Consider the following 18,919-nt stretch of genomic DNA (forward strand, 5'->3'; position numbering starts at 1 on the left):
GATTTTCATTCTGTTGCCTTTTCCACTCAGATTTTTTATTACAGTGTTCTTTTGGCATGTTTAACTAGACTGAAGACTCTTTGAAGTGGGCCCTGTGTTTTTGGTGTGCCTGGCACAGTATGGTTCCTGTCCCTGCATGGAAAGTTAGAGTTGAGTCACATTAGAACAGTTACAGTAATAAATCAAATTGTGGCCCTACAGTTCCTCTCAGCAAAGTGCCCTTTCTTTCCTAAACCACTGTGAGAATGATTATTTTTTCTTCTTGTAAATATAAGGATATATATACATCTTTTTAGCTGTTTCCAGAACTGATCTTTCTGTTTACAACATGCGGAATCTTCCTCTTTTTGTGAATTTTGAAGCAAAGCCAAATGTTGAACTCCAGTCCTGAGCAGCAACTCTGAGCCACAACTCCCCATTTCCCTGCAGAATGACATTAGCACATGCACCACAAGACCTAGAGTTAGCCTTCTCTCTGTAATACACACCTTCAAGACTTCCCCAGTGAAAATTCTTTGACAGAATTCTGCCAGCCTCAGCAGGACACTAAACTGATTGTTTTGGAAACCAGCCTGATGTAAGTTATTTTTTTCCTTTCAACTCAGCATAGGACTGGCAACAAAGAATAAAGGAAGCTACCACTTAGGTACTGTTATTGTACTTCATCAGGTATCCTCAGGCAAAGTGGAATTACTCTATAGCTTCATATGGATATCCTTGGATATCTTTTACAGTGCCTCATTTTTCTCCCAGTCACTTCTGTAGATTGCAGTTCCTTACCATAGCACATCTGCCTCCATCCAGCACACCCCTCTTATTCCACCCTTGCCACAGCTCTGAGTAACGCAGTGCTTATTTTTCATTCCTGCATTCACCTTAACAAAACTTGCAGGTCTGTAGGTCCATCACATCATTTTCACTTACCCTCTTTGAGGCCTCAGTGATCTGCACACACTGGGAGTTGCTGCACCCTGGTTTAGGGCAGTAGAGTTGAGACCTTTCAAGTGAGCACAGCTGCATTTCTCTCCTCCAGGTGGCTATGCTGAGGATTGCCTCCTCATCAGGGCTCGATGTTACGGGCGCCTTGGCCAGAAGAAAACTGCTATCTTTGATTTTAATGCCATCCTAAAGGAGGACCCCAGGAACGTGCAGGCTCTGAGTGGACGAGGATTCACTTACCTTGCTCTGAAGCAGCAGAAGGTACTGTCACTGTATTGACTGCTGGGGATTTTCCTGACAGCATTAAGCAATATTAGCTTAATTAGTATGGTACTTTACCTGCATATCATCACACCAGTCCTTCAGTGAATTTGAAATGCTGCATCTCCAGTTGGGTGGGTGGATTTGTGCTGGTTTCTCCTGGCTGAGACAAATCCTTTCTCTTTCACAGCATCTCTTTCTTCTTGCTCTAAGGATTTTTTTCAATGATAATCTGAGGAGTTTAAAGGACTTTGCAAATAGTCATTCAAAGCTGTCTTTATGCTCTTGTATCAGCTTTGCAAGTGGAAAAGATGCAGCACAAGGACAGGGAAGAGCAAAGAGCTTCCAGAGGTGTGCAGATGACCTGTGGACAGCAGAGAACTGAAAGCACCTGAAAGAACAAATTATCAATGCAAAGTGATTGGTACCGTTTCATTTTTGGGCTTGTTTTTACATAGGAGGCAGTGCAAGATTTGGTCTCAGCACTGAAGGTGGAGGCAGGAGTAGTGGTCCCAGCAATCCTGTCTTTAAAGCATGAAGCCCAAGGGTTGATCACTCAGTGGCTCCTTCAGCATGGCAGGACTGTGTTAACTGAGCTCATCGCTTCTAAAGACCTCTCTAAAGAAGAAACCTCCAGGGACCTTCTAATAATTGCAAAAGCACTAATTAAAATTTGCAAGGATGCACAATATCACATATTCTATGCAGATGTTTTGATTGCAAGTGGTAAGTCCCTGTTCCTTTACATAGCTGATCAGACTAAGTAAATGTATAGTAAAATAAAAGCAAGTGAATATTAAATGGCAAGTGAATTGTTGTCCAGCACATTCCAAGAGAAGTTTGCAGATGTTTTGGGGAAGGGTATGAGGTGATTAATACCTTTAGACACGAACTGTGGACAGGCTACCTAAATCCTGCCTCAACAAGTTTTCTTGATGTCTCTTTCCCCATATGGAATGGGTTAAATAGCTTGTACTGGTGTTAACCAACAGGAAGGTATGAAGAGGCCCTTCAGCACCTTCAAGAAGCATTTGGCCACTCTCCTGCTGATGACTTTGTTAGTGCAAGACTCGCCCTGCTGCAGGTGAGGAGGAGGAACGTGGCAACGGCCGCTCACTCATTCAGCATCCTAGCTAAGAGAGATGAAAACGAGTTGAGGTTTCTCCTGAACTTCGCAGACTCTAAGCAACAGCAGCATCTCTGCCAGGTACAATCATAATCCTTTTTTGATGCCACACTTGTGTGTGGGGAATTAAATGGGAAGCGAAATTAGGCTGCAGAGATTTTTCTTGAACAGAAGTGTGTGGGAAGACCGCTTGAGGAGGAACTGACTGATCCCTGCAGCCTTCACTTCAGCCAGATTAGGGAATTGAATCCAAACTTCTTTCATTGCAGTGACCTTGCTTCAGTCTCCCATAATTCATTATTACCACTTCTTACCACTGGGAGGAATTCCTTGTTGGTCTCCCTAGCAGGAGATCTGTTTACTCCCTACACCAAAACGCAGGGGATGTGAGGAGCAGCAGCTAGAGATGTCACAAGATCATTGCCAGTATTGTACTCTGTATGTTAAGTGGTGCTCAGAGATGCCTTCTGGGGAAGGGGAGTTTATGTTTCCTTCATAGAATCACAGTGGTTGGAAGGGACCTCGAGAGATCACCGGGTCCAATCCCCCTGCCAAAGCATGAAACTGAAGGGTCTGATTCAGTCACATTAAATGTATCAATCCTTTCTGCTCTGTTGTGTAATATTTGGAAATTTAAATACATTCCCATTTTTATACAATGACTAGCCTTTGAGGTTGGTGTTGCTTTTTAAAGCTCAAACTGACACAGAAGTGGCACATCGCTCTAGTCCACTCAAGTATGTAGTTTTCAGTATTTTTTCAAGTTTCTCCCCCAAAGTACATCCTCTGAGAAAGCATCTCCAATAATAAGACAGGACAAGGTCAGATTGATGGTGAGGAGTTTTAACGTTCACTCAAGCATCTGCAATTCTGATTACCCAGAAGCTCCGTGTTCTGAGGATGTTTGCTTCCTTTTATTCAATTTGTAGACTCTGTGCACCCTGGTGAGAAGCTATATTGTTATGCTTTCTCCCAGGTTATAAAACAAATGACATGCTGATATACTTAATGCATCTTGAGAGGAGCACTTTGTATGTGTTTTAGCAAAACAGCAGGAAGATAAAAGTAAACAAGTATTAATTTACCACTCCCCAGATATGCCCCATTACAGAAAAAAGAGCCCCTCTCTTCTGAATAATGTAAAAAGTTCATTCTTATGGGGAAGAGTTTGAAGATTTTAGAGCCAATTTGCCATCTTTCACTATATAAAGTTAATAAAGGTACAGTCAGGAATGTGTCTGTGGAGGCCCTGAGGAGGTGTCTGTAAATGAAGATATGTTTTAGACCTGAATTTTTCCCCTTGCTACCACATCGCTTGTTCTGTGTGGAAGGCTCACAGCTAAGTCCATCCCAAGGAAACACAGGAGGGGTTTTTTTATGCTGACAATAAGGAAAAAAAGAAAAAATCTCAGCAAAGGTGAAAAAGTTTACAGGGAGAATTAGTGCCAGACCCCTGATGATGGCAATACTTTGCCATGGCTCCTGACTGCACTCCAGGGTGATGTTGTTCTTCCCATTCCCTTCCTTTCACAAATAAGGAGAGTGAAGCAAAGAAGAGTTTAGAGGTTTACCTCAGCCTTCAGTCTCAGCTCTCCATGTGCAGAAGTCTTGCTGCCACATTGGTTCAGAGGATTTGGTGATTACAGGCATTACAGAAATGTGTCATCGTTATCCTGGAGTCTGGTCTGAAAAGCTAAAAATAATTCTAGATAAGCTGGATAGGAAGGGGGGGAGGAAGGAGATCTCCCTGGTGTACTCACTTTTTTAATGAAAAACAAAGCAATAAGATTCTTCCATTATTTATAGTCTAGGGGGTCCCACGCTAAGAAATTTGTAAACAACTGGGAGAGCCACAAAGGAACAGGAATCTGAAAGATTTATTAAACTGTGAAAGGTCAGAGGAAGGGAGTTTGCTTGCTGTTGGTGCAGCTTCAGCCCTTCAGCTTCCCATGTCACAGGTTAAATGCAGGACTGATTGCTTGCTCCCTGCTCAGAGCCTCAGAGCTGCACCTTCTGTTGGCGCCACAGGACACCCAAAGCTGACTCCTCCAACAATGGGCTCAAAAGCTCTATGGTCTGTGTTAGAATTCAGCCCTCAGCTCAAGGTAGAAGTTGCCATTCCCACTGCCCCCCCTTCATGGCATATGGACCCCAAATAAGGTCTGCAGGTAATGGAGGAAACACTTGCTCCAAACTGTTCTGCAAACATCCAGCCCTCTTCCAAAGCTCAGTGCTTATCAGTCTGTCTTCTGGTATTTACTGCTTGGAGACTAACCCTTGGCCATAATTCCATATCTGTAAAACTCCTCATGTGATGAGAGAGAATCACTTGTTCTCACGTGCACCTTCTTCCTCCAAGTACAGCCAGAAATCCAGAATCTCTCTTACTTTGGGCACTGACAGTAGCTCTGACAGTTCAAGCAGTAGCTCAGTTAGGAGGTGGCAACAGTATATGTGGTGCAGTAAACCAAAATGCTCCTGGTTAGCACCTGGCAGGATCAGCATTACATTAGTCATTCAGCACAACAAAAATGACATTTTTCTTCTGCCACTGAGACTACAAATGCACTTTAAAGGCTGAAAATTACAATTTAACTACACAAACACAAGGCCTTCTGAGGAACTGCACTGTGCTCTTCAGAGCAATGCACCCTAGAACTTTCTAGGAAATAAAGTCCTCTCTTCTCAGGATGCTCCACACATGCAGACACAATTCCACCCTGATCCCTTGTTAAAATCCTGCCACTGAGAAAACATTTGCATTGACTAGTTGCTTTAAAAACACTTGAAAGGACAAACTAAATTTGCTACTCTCTAGATGTACACAGACACTTGAGGTGATTTTGGACAGGCTGCTTTACAATTTCTGGCAGAAGTATTAAAGCCAGTGATTGACACTATTTGGGGAAGCTGAGACTCTAATAACTATGACCCCACAAAGGATTTTCCAGTAAAATGGGATAGAATTCTTCATAAAGTGTCAGGAATGGGAAAATCATTTCATGCCACTGATCTCAGACGAGGTGCTCAGACTTGACCTGCAATATTGATCCATTCCACCCAGAACCTGTTTTCCTCAGCTCTGTTGAACAGCAATCCATTCTAATCTAAGCCAACCCAATTAAAAAAAAACAAGGCACACGCAGAGCCTGGGAGACCAGAGGCTGCTGCTGAGAGAGTGTCTGGGCTAAACTGAATTTTGTGGAGCCACAAGCATCCAAAGCAACGTGTGATATCCCATCGTGTGCTTGAAGGCTCAGCTCGTTTGGCTCAGCCTTCTGTAAGAACTAAGCTGCTGGTGGCAGCCTTGTTTATAGCTTAAATATTCACTGTGCTGCAGCATGTTAAAAGCTTTGTTTATTACCAATAAAGGGAAATAATGAGAAACCCATTTGAGGCAAATAGTTCTAATGGAGTTTTCTTTATTGACCTTTACGAACCTCAAAAATTACGTGGCTCTTCCTGCCTTCTCTCTTTTCGTCTCGTTATTTCTCCCCTCAGACAAGGGCAGGTAGTTCACTTGTGTTTGAGACAAGTGATTAGCAAAGACAGCAGTTGGCCACTGTTTCCTACAGCTTGGTTAAACAGCAGTGGAGACCAACCTTCATTATTAGCACATGCAGATTTTTTGGGGGCAGTACCCAGGGCTCACTGCTGACCAGAAGATGCAATGTCCACTTGGTTACCTGTTGGAGTAGAGAACAAGAACAGGGTCTGCTTTCAGACAGTGAAGACAAGAACATTGTCTGCTTTGAGAGTTTGGTCCATTGGGTTTTCAGTTCAGGCATCATTCCCAAGGAATGTAAACAACTGCAGAAGAAATGTTTTGGGGAAAGATTTAGCACCATGTGAAGAAACAAAGAGTGGTTCATAAACACTTCAGATAACACCAAATGCTGATTGATCCAAGGTTTTTATACCTGTGTGCAAGAAATATGCCAATTATATGTGCTGCAACTCAATGCAATTTCAACAGCTGGAAAAGTATCCAAACTTTCTGAGAGTCTGTGTGTTCCTGTGGCCAATCCAGACTAGTTATTTATTTCCCATTCTTAATAACTAATACTAAGTAACTTTCTGTCTGCAGGTAGCAGCCCAAGAAGGAAACATGCTGATTAAAGGCTATCACTATGAGAAGGCTCTTGGCTATTATACCCTGGCTGTCTTGACAAGCAAAGATAATCCACGATATCTCCGGCACAGGGCTGCCTGCCTTACACACCTGAAAAAATATGATCAGGCTTTAAAAGATATGGAGAATGTGATCCAGAAGCATGGCTGTAACAGCCTTAAAACACGTGTGGAGGACCACTGCTCAAAAGGACACTTGCTGTTGTCAATGGCTGAGGAAGAAGCAGCAGTTAAGCAGTATATTGAGGCACTGCAGTTAGATGAATCTGTGGCATTGTGCAGCATCAGGAAGAGCCCAGGCAGCGAAATTGTAACCAAAGCATTTCATAAGATTGCACAACATCATTTGGAAATGCAGCATTATGAAGAGGCCTGGAAAATTACAGATTATGGCCTTAAAATCGATGAAAATACTGAACTTAAAAAGCTAAAAACAAGACTGAAGCGAGAGGCATCGAGCTGTAGCATACACTAACTTATCTGTTCGTGGTTTTTCCAGTGTCTGATTGCTTTCTAGTTTGTGTCTGGTATTACTTAAACCTCTCAGATGAGCCATTCCTGGGTGAAAGGATCTGCCCTTGTCATAATCTAGTGGACCTGCAATGATCAGCACCACTACAGGGAGCAGAGCACTACGAATGCCAAGTAAACTCCTTCTGTCCCAGGGAACACAGATAACATGAAGGATGAGACTCAACAGAGATGAAACACCCAGTGTAGTGTGATGAGTAGCCTGTTATCTAGGTCATGTAGGCAGCCACACTCCAGACTTCACTGTGGACTTCCAGATTCCTCTGGCTCAGTTGGCCAGCACAGATAATGGAGATAGTCTCAGTAGGGGCGTCTACAAGAGCCTGCTAAGTGTTGTCTTTCACATTCCTGGAATTCTGTGTGCAAAAGGCAGCAGTGGAGCATGAACTAATCAAGAAGCCATCACTGAGATGGTAATGTGATTGCTCTGCAGTGGTTCAGCACTCATTCCTCATCATCCCTGCTGGGCAGGATGGGAATCATCATCTCCCATGCTCCAAAGGGGTCTGCCTGCTGGCACCTGTATAAGGACAGCTGGACTTTGCAAGCGGCACCCAGAGAGAGCCAACTCACCCACTGTCTGCATGGACTGGTGTTTCATCTCTGCAGTGGGAGACTACAGCTTCGTTTGGACACAGTTCTGCTTATGCTGTGCAGACAGCAACCAGGGAGGTGGGGCCCCAAACAACAGGCTTGTGTATTTGTTTTGACTGCTCCAAGTGAATTCCTCCCACTGGTTCTGGAGTGGGATGATACAACCACAGAGAAAAATAGAAACTACTATTGAAAACAAAGATTAAAGCAGTACTGCTTTCCTGCTTTGATTAGGATGAAAGGGGTTTTCTGTATGTTAGATTGTTTTCTGAAAGGCAGCCTTCCAGAGTGAGACTTCCTTCAACAGCCCTGCAATCAACCCAACAGGCAGTGATACCTCCTGTACCCTTGCATCTTTTTAATCCCCTGCATGCACTTCTTTTTATTTCCCTAAGAGCACAGGTAAGAGCAGGCTTCTTCCCTTCAAAAGCAAGAAAAATTATTCTGATTTTAATCTGATGCTGATGAGTACCTTTTACCCCTAATTAGTATCAAGAAGCTACAGGATAGTTTCTTTCCAAGCATGAAATTAGATCCTTAAACAACTGTTGGCTATATTTGCAAGCTTGAAGAAATAACCTTGCTGATTTTTCTTGAAATAGTAATCAATTTCTCTGTGTGTCATGCTCTAATTCTTGAGAAGCAGTTGTTCAGAGCTTTGGAGTTTTTGGGTTTGGGTTTTTTTCTTGATTTTTGTTTGGGGTTTTTTGATTGGCTGGAATAATAAATCTCTTCTCAGCTTCCCATTGCTATTCTGGTAGCATTGCCTCTCTTAGTTCCAGGTTTGGCTCAGTGTCAGCCAACAGTCTCTATCTTCAGCAGTTTGATCCTTCTGTGGCTTTGAGAGCAGGATAGCTCTGGTTGGAAGGTACAATGACCTAGTCCAACCACCTGACCAGAAGTTAAAGCTTGTCATTGCCCAGTTGCCTCAAACACTGACAGGTTTGGGGCACTGACCACCTCTAGGAAGCTGTTTGACCACTTGTTTCTCTGTAAAGAAACCTTCAATAAAACCCTAGACTGGTTTGGGTGGGAAGGGACCTCAGAGGCCCCCAGTGCTCCCCTGCCATGGGCAGGGACACCACCAGGGGCTCAAAGCCCATCCAACCTGGCCTTGAACCCTGCCAGGGATCCAGAGGTGCGCCAGCCCTCAGATCATCTTTGTGGCCTCCTCTAGGCTGGCTGGACACATGTGGGGTCTCCCCAGAGCACAGAATCCCCTCCCTAGACCTGCTGGCCATGCTGCTTGTGATGCAGCCCAAGACACAGGTGGCTTTCTGGGCTGCAGGGGCACATTGCTGGGTCACCTTGAGCTTTTCATCAATCAGCATCCACAAGTCCTTCTCCTCAGGGCTGCTGTCAATCTATTCTCCCCCCAACCTGTAACTGTGCTTGGGATTGCACCATATGCAGGACCTTGGCCTTGTGGAACTTCCTAATATCTAGTCTGAGGTGTCTAGGCAATACATTCACATTGTGTAGACAATCTATAGCTTCTTTTGCACAGTATCACTGAAGATGTCAGAGAGCCATGGAAATCAAGACACTCAAAGAACAGACATGCAGATGCTCAGCTGCACTCAAGTGAAATAACCTCATTACAGAGAGACCTGAGTCTGGTTCTCCTCCCACTTATTCATGCTGACAGACAGGAACAATATCACTGCAAAAGCTGTATTAAGGAGGAGTCAGGGCTTAAGTCAAAAATAGAAGAAAACAGCCCACAGCCTCCTGGATCAGTGGCCTCTCTGCTAGACACAGCAGTACTACCTGTCTGAATCTCACTGTAGCACTTTTAGTATTAAAGCCCCAAATTTGCATTATGTAAAAACAGGATACTGCACTTAGACCATGTTATAGTCATGGACAGGGCTGGGGACACAGTCTAGCTGTCCTGTCTCCCAAGATATTCCATTCATTGGCCTCGTGTGCCTCTCGGGGAGTTTGGGGAGGTTGGCATCTTGTGTTTTGTTACATAATACATTCTTTGCTGCTCTGATTAGAGTGCATCTACTGCTCCTGGAGAAATCTGGCTTTTAACCCAGAGACTGCACACATCCCTGCACGACTGCTATGGAGTTATGCTGAGGAAAAAATTGCTTTCAGGGGCTGATAGCTGCACTTTCTTTAAGCAAAAGGAAGGCACATACAGCTATTCCTCACGGTCCAGATGAACAGCTGCTTCTCTCAGCAGATTCCAACGCTTCTCATCAGCTTTTTTTATTTTTCCTTTATCTTGTGTGTGCTTTTTCTGTGCCCACAGAAACACTGTGATCAAAATCCTTATCTTTGCCTGCGGCTGAGCTGCTGGTTTGCTCTTTGTTTCTCTGTTCCATACTTGCTGTGCCAACTAATTTTGTGGCTTATCAAATCGATCTTTCTGATTAGTCACAGGGAGAGGGGTTTGATGAGCAGCATCATTATGCATGCCAGGCACAAGTTCACACTCACCACAACCCGCTCTGACACTCATTTCCTGGGGAGCAGACAGGATTAAGTGACCCATGTCTTTCAACTACTGCCCAGCCCATGCACCCAATGGCCAAAAGCATCCCTACACCTGCACATTCACATACCCTGTTACCTCCCCTGCCCTGTTAGCCCAGGCTTTGCCAGATGATGGGATCTCTCTAAAACCCCACGCTGCAGCTCAGACTCCTTCCTGAGTACCAGCGTTTCTCATCGAGTCCCCAGTGCTGGCTCTGGTTATAACTCACACTAATTGTGATCCTTCAGTGCCAGGGAGGCCATGAAGACCATTTCAGATGCCTTAATAGGATCACTGCACTTAAGTCTGGCTCTCACCAGACTGCTGCTGTTTTAAACAAGCTATCAGAGCAATCAGCAGAGAGGCTGTTGTTCTTGCTAGGAGCAACCTTGGGCTGCTGTCCTCTCAGCCCCATCTCTCCCACCAGCAAAATGCAGTTGTGCAGCAGAAATCTGTCAGTATTTATCAAACATCTCCCTCCCCTCCAGGCTGATAAATCTCATTCTTATCTATTGCCATACCCATAACAGCCTGGGACCACTCAGCTGAATCACCTATTTCTTTATGTACATGCCAGTTCCTAACAGGAGATCATTTCCACTTCTTCCAGATTGAAGAATGTGGACAGAAAAACTGCCCTGGTCACTTCCCTGTTCCTTTAATGTCAGGCTGCAGTTCATCAAGATTGTGGAGCTACTCCCAGCTGCTTTGAGACACAGCACTTGTTCTGTGCATGCAGGGGATGGAGTTATTTAGAGAAGGAACTCTGTTGTAACACTTGCTCCTTGGAAGTCTCTTGTGCAGCATGCTTTAGGGCAGGTTCTTATGGCATCCTGCTGGAAACCTTAGATGACTAAAGAATTCAAGAATATTTATATGAACCAACACCAATGGAATCAAGAAGAGAACATGGCCTGATGGAAACTGTGGAAGGTGTTTATTTGCAACCAGCTTTGGTAGGTGTAGAATGCCTTGTTGTACAGTGTCACCAGGTAGTGAGTAATGAAAGAAAACCTGAAAACGTGGCTTGAGAATGTTTCTCTACAACTGATTGCCCAACAGTGCTCCCAGCTAAATGCATCTGCCAATTTCAGCAACTGATCAAATGCATTTTTGAAGCTGACTTACTGCCTGGCAAATCATTTTCCTGAATTTCAGCCCAATTCATTGTGCTTCCCAGCTTTAGATCAGGGTGGAAATGTGGCTCTGGCTTGCAGCCATGCAAACCCAGTAGGTTTAATGAGTTTCCTTATGCATAACTGGGGACATTCCACTTGACTTGCAGAGGCAGATGTTTCACTTTAATGACAGCTAATCTAAAAGCCATTTCTTTTACTATCATTTCCCTGTGGAAGATTAACACTGTTATTGTGCTGCTTCTGCATCAAGCAATTTCCAATTTGCCAGGGCTCTGAGGAGTCACTGTCACCACTAATTTAATGTGTTACATGAAATTATCACTGTCATTGCTGTCTGCCTTTGGAGCCTTGGCTATTTCAATCATATTTCAGCTAAACTGGTCTATGTTGTAATCTGTTGGTTCAGTCAGTCACCTTAAGTGACTCGTTATTTAAAAGACACAGCACTCCAAAGTCTGTGTGATGTAGAAAGGCTCTTCCTCCTCCTGTTCCTGCTGTGAGTTCCAGGAATGACTTCTTCATATTCATTTATTCTGCAGGTTGCCAAAGAACACTGCCAGCCTGCACCTGCCTCACACATGTGTACACATCTGGCAACCCAAGCACAAGACCAGTAGTTTGTTTGGTCTGAAAAGTACTTGGATGGTAAAAGACCACAGTGTGGAGTCAAGTGGGGGACAAATTGCCATACTAAATGGCAATGTTAGAGAACGTGAGCCAGTCCCAAAGATACATCAGCAGGACATGGAAAACCATCATGATTATAGTGGTGGTATTCTCAGTTTCTCATCAACAGACTGGCAGTAAATGTGCAAGTGAAAAAGTGTAGCTCCTGCTCTGGTCAGCTGCCACTGCCCACAGTCTTGCCTTCCCTTTTGTCACAGCATGGTGCCACTGACCCTCTAGGTCCCACACCATAACCTATACATTGAAGACCCATGTAACTATTTAATTTCATTTTCAAAGTTTACTTCTGGCACACAATGCATAGTCAGAGCCTTCCTGAGATCTTGGCAAGTCTACTCTGTGTTCCTGGGAACCAGCAAGTGCTTGCTCTGCATGCAATGCAAGGCTGAGTTTAACCTGCCAGATTAGCTGTGGCTTTGTGTGTCTTACCATCCAGCTCCATCAGTTTGTATGTTCCCTACCTGATTCTAAAGAGTCAAGACTTAGAGAACAAACCAGCATAAGGGTTTCCCCACAGACTGTAATGGAAATTAATAACTGTGCCTGATAATAAGTTTGCATGTCTCATTCCTGAGCTGCATCCCAGTAAATGAGATAACTCATCTGTAAAGCCAGAGGGGGAGTGTAGGAGGGAACAGGAAGCACAGGTGGGTGTAAATGATTCCTTTCCATCCCTGGTTTGACTTTGTTATCCCCCTCAGTTGTACTTTCATCTCCAAGTCACTGCTACGTATGGCTAAGGCAGCCCAGGGAATGCGCTTCAGGGGTGTCACAGAGCAGGATGTGCAGGGATCTGAAGTCACAAGGGGCCACGTTTCTAGATGCAGATCAGTAGTGGATGAAATGAAAAACTGACAGTGATTAGTATTTTCCCCACTTAAAATGACCACCCCACAGAGCATCCTGATTGCTTAGAAACCTCGGATGTCACATTAATAAGACATTCAAACACTAGTCGTGTACTCAACATGTTCTCTAAAAGTCCCAGTAAAACCTGACAGCACCAGGAACACCTTTGAGTGCTGACAGTCATGTAGGGTTTGTTCTTTCAGCACAGAGTTTTAAGACAGAAGCATTTCTAACCTTGCCATTTTCTTTTTTGCTACCTGGCCAGCAGTACTTCTGCAGTGTTGTTTCCATTCTTCTCATGCATCATTTGTCTGTTCTTGGGCAATAAAATCTACTTACTGGAGAAAACAGGTAATTAGCCATCTACATAAATTGCCCTGTGTCTACACCGTTAATGTGTTTGGATGTTTTAATTGATTGCATTCTCAACTGTTTTGGATGGCTTAAATGCCAGCTAATGCAATCCAATTAAGCCTCCTAATAAACCTGACTGATGAACTGCAATATAATCACACATCAAGTAGCAATGTAGAGGGAAATGCCACAGAACTGACAGTTTAGAATAGACTCTCTCATTTTGAAAGACCAAAATAATGTCTCAACAGGGAAACTTCTAATTGATGGTAACTGCTGCTAGATTTGATCCCCAAGACCTGGTTCAAACCACCTTTTAGGCACATGCTTAAACTACTTCTTATCTGCAAAAGATTTTTCATAGAATTGTATAACAGGCCAGGTTGGGATACACCTCAGGAGGTGATCTGAGCCAACCTTTCCTGGGAAACAGAGCCTAGAGGAGATTAGCTAACACCCTATCCAACCACATCTTGAAAATCTTCAGTGATGGGGACTCTATGCCATGTTCCTGGGGCAGCTGATCCAGTGATTGGTTGTTCTGAATTTTTTTTAAAGCCTAAGTCCTGTTACCTGAAAGAATGAGTTAAAAACCCATGTAGACTAGGAGTATAGAAACTCAGTATTGTCAGCTTATCCCGGAGAAGGCAGCAACCTCATAATAATTACCTAGGGAGCAAAGGGGATTTTAGGCAATATGGGGGCATCTTGAAACAAAATCTTCAAACTAGGTGAGGCAGCTAGAAATTAAAATCACACTGGAACGTGATGCAAACTCCCAATACTGCCCTGCAACCAACTTAAAGACTACACCACCCTTACGTCAGCTCTGGAGGTCTTTTTCCACACCCAGACAGGGGTTATATCTATAACAGTAATCTGTGTGAAATTCTGCTCTGTTCTGCCAGATGCCAGGCAAGACATAATAGCTCCTCTGGCATCAACATCTATTAATCTAATCTTGACTTTGATCCCCCGTGCGACTTTCTTTCATCTGTGGAAGGGGGATAATACTCTATTTCAGATGCCTGTCAGTATCTCTTAGTTCTGGGTACAAAGTGTTTTGAAGGTGATGTTATTTTTACATTTTACTTTACTGTAGAAGAGCTACAGGATGTCATCAGCCCCTTTGCCCAGTTAGGGGGTCACCCCTCTGTTCTGTATCTGAGTCCCACTTGTTTATGTGTTCAGCTGCCTTGGAACAAGCAAAGGCAGAGCCAGCCCTCAGCAGGGGCAAGAGCACATCCCAGGCACCCCACAGCATGCACCCTGATGGGGCTGATTCTGTGTTTACTTTGCTGAGTAGCAAGGGTTAAACAGCAATAAAACCAGTCAGAAACCTTCCTGTAGACATGGCACTGGGTTTTGGCCCCAGTCTGTGCTGTACATGGGAACACACATGCCAGTGAGGCAGCACTACATGGAGCTGCCTGCTTCAGAGTGGAGCCTATGCCAGGGGGTGAGTACCTAACAGGGAGCTCTAACCTCAAAGGTACCTCTAACACTCCAGATCCCCTTCTCATGGGCAGTGAGGCACTTCTCTGGATCTCCAGGGCCAGGGCCCATTCCTGACATGAGGCACCTCCAGCAGTTACTATGCACAAAGAACTGATCAGACCTCTCTACCTCTCTTGTCCCGCAGCTCCCGATAGCGCCACAGCCCCTTTGCTCACAGCCCCTTCACTCAGGAAGCAAGCTCAATACATTGTGAGGCTGAGTGATGCAGACCTCTTAGCTTCCTCAACAGTGTCCTAACTGTCAGTGGCCATGGAAGAAAGAGGTAAGGAACAGGTGAAAAGGGGAAGTTTGCTACAATTACAGCAGATGTATAAGCACTTTGATAATTAAGGACTTGACACCATGGACAGTCTTGCCACTACCAAGTGTACAGTTCATTGAAGAGGATCTTACAGCTTGGTCTTCTCTGTTGGATTAAATATGTGCATGGTGTTTAAGTGCATATGGCTGTGGTTACATGCTCTAAAATTTCCAACTGAACTGAAATATCTTTCCTTGGAAAAAATGGAACTCTCTCATTTCTGAGATACAAACAGTACCTTTAATGGGTATTACAGCTGAAATTTGTATATACTCCGTAGCTGAAAATACTTTCAAGTAAAATATCTAGAACTCATCTGTTTGCAATCCATCTTCCCATCCAAAGTAACACAAAAATACACCTTTTCAGTCACGCAGCGTCTTAAAATTAGATGTGCATCATTAAAAGTGTAATTGCAGCATTCATCACTGTTCTGAAGTTAAGTGTATGGGAAATGAGATGCTGCCTTCCAAAAGTCGTCTCCCTGCCACAGATACTTGAAAAATCTTCTGGGAAACAAGTAAAGCATGTCACATAAAATGAGACCTTTCCTTAGAATTAATTACTGTAATAGGAGAGACTTTACTAAATGCTAACAAGCTAGGAAATCATCCTGTCCACTTAATGACAGCATTGCTCGTGCCTGCTGCACAGTCTGCTTTCCAGTCTAGGTGTAAAATCAACTAATTTCACACACAGTAGAAAGGGTTAAATCTCCCTGGTAAGTCTGAGCTGAGCATTTAATTCATTGGGCATTCAAAGCCACCTGTGTGTGAGTGAAGGTACAAGGGAGAGAGAAGGGGAGATTTAGGTACAGTATTTTGCCAGACCATTACTGGGGAGAGCCCATTAAAGGGATCAGTGCAGATAATATCAATAAGCATTTTGTTTCTGAATGCCAGAAAACTAAATATTTCAATTACATCCCAGAAACTGCACAAGGCACCTGACTTCTGCTGCTGGAAAACATCCTGCCCAAGACAGAGGTAAGAACTGCCCCTTTTCACCTGCTTCTCCCTGCTAAGTGCTTCCATTTAGAATTTCATTGCAGACACCATTGCATGCCTTTTCTACATGATACCACTAATATCTGATTGTTTTTTTCTTCTGATGATGTTCAAAAGACCATTACCTCTAAAGGGAGAGCCAGTGGAGTTTTGAAACAGCATCGAGACTTCAAGGTTTTCCCAATTCTGTTCTCTTCTGGATGTGCTTCTATTGGGACTTATTTACACTACACACATCTGGCAGCCAACCAGCTACAAGCTGGTTGAGCACCAGTTTTTATATTTTATTTTTATGCTAAGTGACAGGGTTTCACTGGCTCTCAGAGACAAAGCCTTTCTATTTGAGCACAATGAATTATCCTCTGTAGTGGCATCCCTGCTACAATAAATCAAAGGGTAACATCCACTGTCCTGGAGCCCTTCATCATGCTGATTTACTGGGGGCTAGGCAGTTTTTTTATTTCACCCAATAGCTTCAGATTGTCTCCTGTATTTAAGGTAAATGCATATATCAGACCCATTTCTATTACTGTTTCTTCAGTACTCCTTCCACTCTACAGAAAGCAACTGCTTAGGCTGAGGAGAGGGAGGTTAATGGAGCAATATTTAGTAATATTCAGCAGTACTGGAACAGCACATACTGTTTGGAATACTAAACAAAATTAGTGATGTTGATAGTAAATCTGAACATTTCAGGCACACATTATAAATCTCAGTTTGGGCAAGTTTTCCTATTTAGAGTCATTTGTATACACAGCAGTTTATCTTTGTATCCATGCAATCTGAACACTGAAACCCAGGTCACAGAGAGCAGCTCTCTTTCCAGACCTGAAGCTCTTTATTGCACTAAACCCAGATACAAGTTTCTAGGCAGTCTCTTTGAAGAGTTTTGTTGCTACATCCACACCTCTGCCTCTCACACCCAGAGGAGTGGTAACTGATCTGTGGTAAAACCATTCCACATGCAAGTAGTGTCAGATCTGGCACTGTGCTTCTGCCAGGAGATGGGTTAGATACAGTCGCTGGATTGCATGTGGGGAATAAAACTGAATGAAAGGGGATGGGGGGGGGATTTTCACAAGTTTAAGAAAATCCACTCCACTGATCCATCTGTTCTGAGCACAAAATATTTGTTATCCATCAGTAGCAGAATCCAAAGCAGCAGAATCAAGATGAAGAGCAAAGCTGCAGTGCACAGTAGTTAAAGCATGTGCTTTGCCTCTTAACACATTCATTTACATTCTTTATTGTGCCACCATTAGAATGAACCTGTCACACAGTCCTAAAACTCCAGTAAGTTAAGTAGAACGTAATATACCCCATTGCTGTGCTTGCCTGTCTTGAAAGGGCTCAGAAAGAAATCAGAAAGGAAAAAAGGAGATATGTAGGATAAGAGAGTAAGAAATTAATGGGTAAACTACTTGTGTTTGTTCTCTCACCTATGGATGACTCTTCAAAACAAAGTGCTTTTGCTGTTTGTGCTGGAGACAAGGAAAATACTATTCCATAGAGCAGCTCTTATTCAGTTACTATTGGAAATAAACTGTTCATTGAACACATGACAATTTTTGCTTGCCAGAATTTGCAGTGTCCTTTCTGCACATACAAGTCACAGATCTGCATCTGTGCACAGTGTTTGTATGTGCCCATGCATTATAGAACTGGGAAGTGGTTTTCCAGCTAATCAGATCTCACTTCTAAAACCAGAGTCACAACATCAACAAGTACTAAAGCAAATCCCTTTTCTGCAAGATTTCTGCTGAATTTTCAGAGATGTTACAGCACAGTGAAGTAGAGGGACCTTCACAGTCCATCCTTAGAAGCCACATCTGCATTATGCCAGACTGACCATAGTGCTGCTGCATCAAAACAGAGAGCTCGTCACGCTTTGCTGGGCCAGCAACACCCAGAACAGAAGGCTGGGCCATTCCAAGGGAACCAATGTATAGAGGGAATGAACCTACAAAGAAATTGCCCATCACAGGAGCCTCACTGAGTTCTTGCGGGATGTCAGGGTGCACGTAGCTGCCAAAGCCAGCCCATTAGAGCCCTTTGAAAGCCCCTGCATTAACCACCAGGAAAGTGATGTCATGTACAAGGTGTTAGAGACTATGCAAGAACCCAGCCCAGGCCAGTGACCAGGACAGAGCCCTTGCTGCACTGCCAGAGTGATGGATGGCTCTGTCAGTGACCACACAGACCTGCCCAAGACAATAAAGATTAATGGTTCTGCAGACACATCCTTGACAGGTCCTGGTGCTTCTCCTCCCAGAGGAGCAAAGCACTCTTTTCTGTTTGCTTTCTTATAGCAGCAATTTCAATACTCATCTTTTGTTTGGTGCAGAGCTTCCCACAAGCAGAAATAAGAGATCACTTCACCCACCCTTAAATGCACAGCTTTGTCCTCACAGGCAACCTTGCCTTCTGCAGCTAGCTTGCACATATGGACACCCAGGATCTGCAAGTGCATCAATTCTTTCAGATCTTTGTGTTCTTACAGCCCTGCTCAGATGGTGGGATGAGAATAGCTGCCTTCACACTTGACAGAAGCCCAAGATAACGTGACTGAAAAAAGAAAAGGCAAATTCTCACAGGGGTTTTGAGGCACAGTACTGACTAGAGGAGGAGGCTCAGACTCCTGGCAGAGGAAAGTGGCATTCATTGTGTCCTTACCCATTCACAGACAGGGATTTGCCTTCACACTCCAGGAACATTCTTCATGTATGCTTCCAGTAAATGGAACTACCACAAAGAAATCCCTGCTCTGCCCCCAGCACTTCTTCCCAAACACACACAGAACTTGGGATGCTGGTGAAGCACTCAGGTCAAGAGAGGTACCAGCCATAAAATTTATATCGTGTCAGCTTTGGCAGCAAGTTCCAGGAGCTCAATAAACCAGCCTGCAAGGGAAAGAAAAACCCAACAAGCACAAACCACAAACCACCAACCTGCTTCTCCCTCATGCCAAAGTCAGTTCTGGAAGAGAATAAAATA

This window comes from Gallinula chloropus, assembly GCF_964237585.1.
Source record: "Gallinula chloropus genome assembly, chromosome: 23".
Lineage (NCBI taxonomy): Eukaryota > Metazoa > Chordata > Aves > Gruiformes > Rallidae > Gallinula > Gallinula chloropus.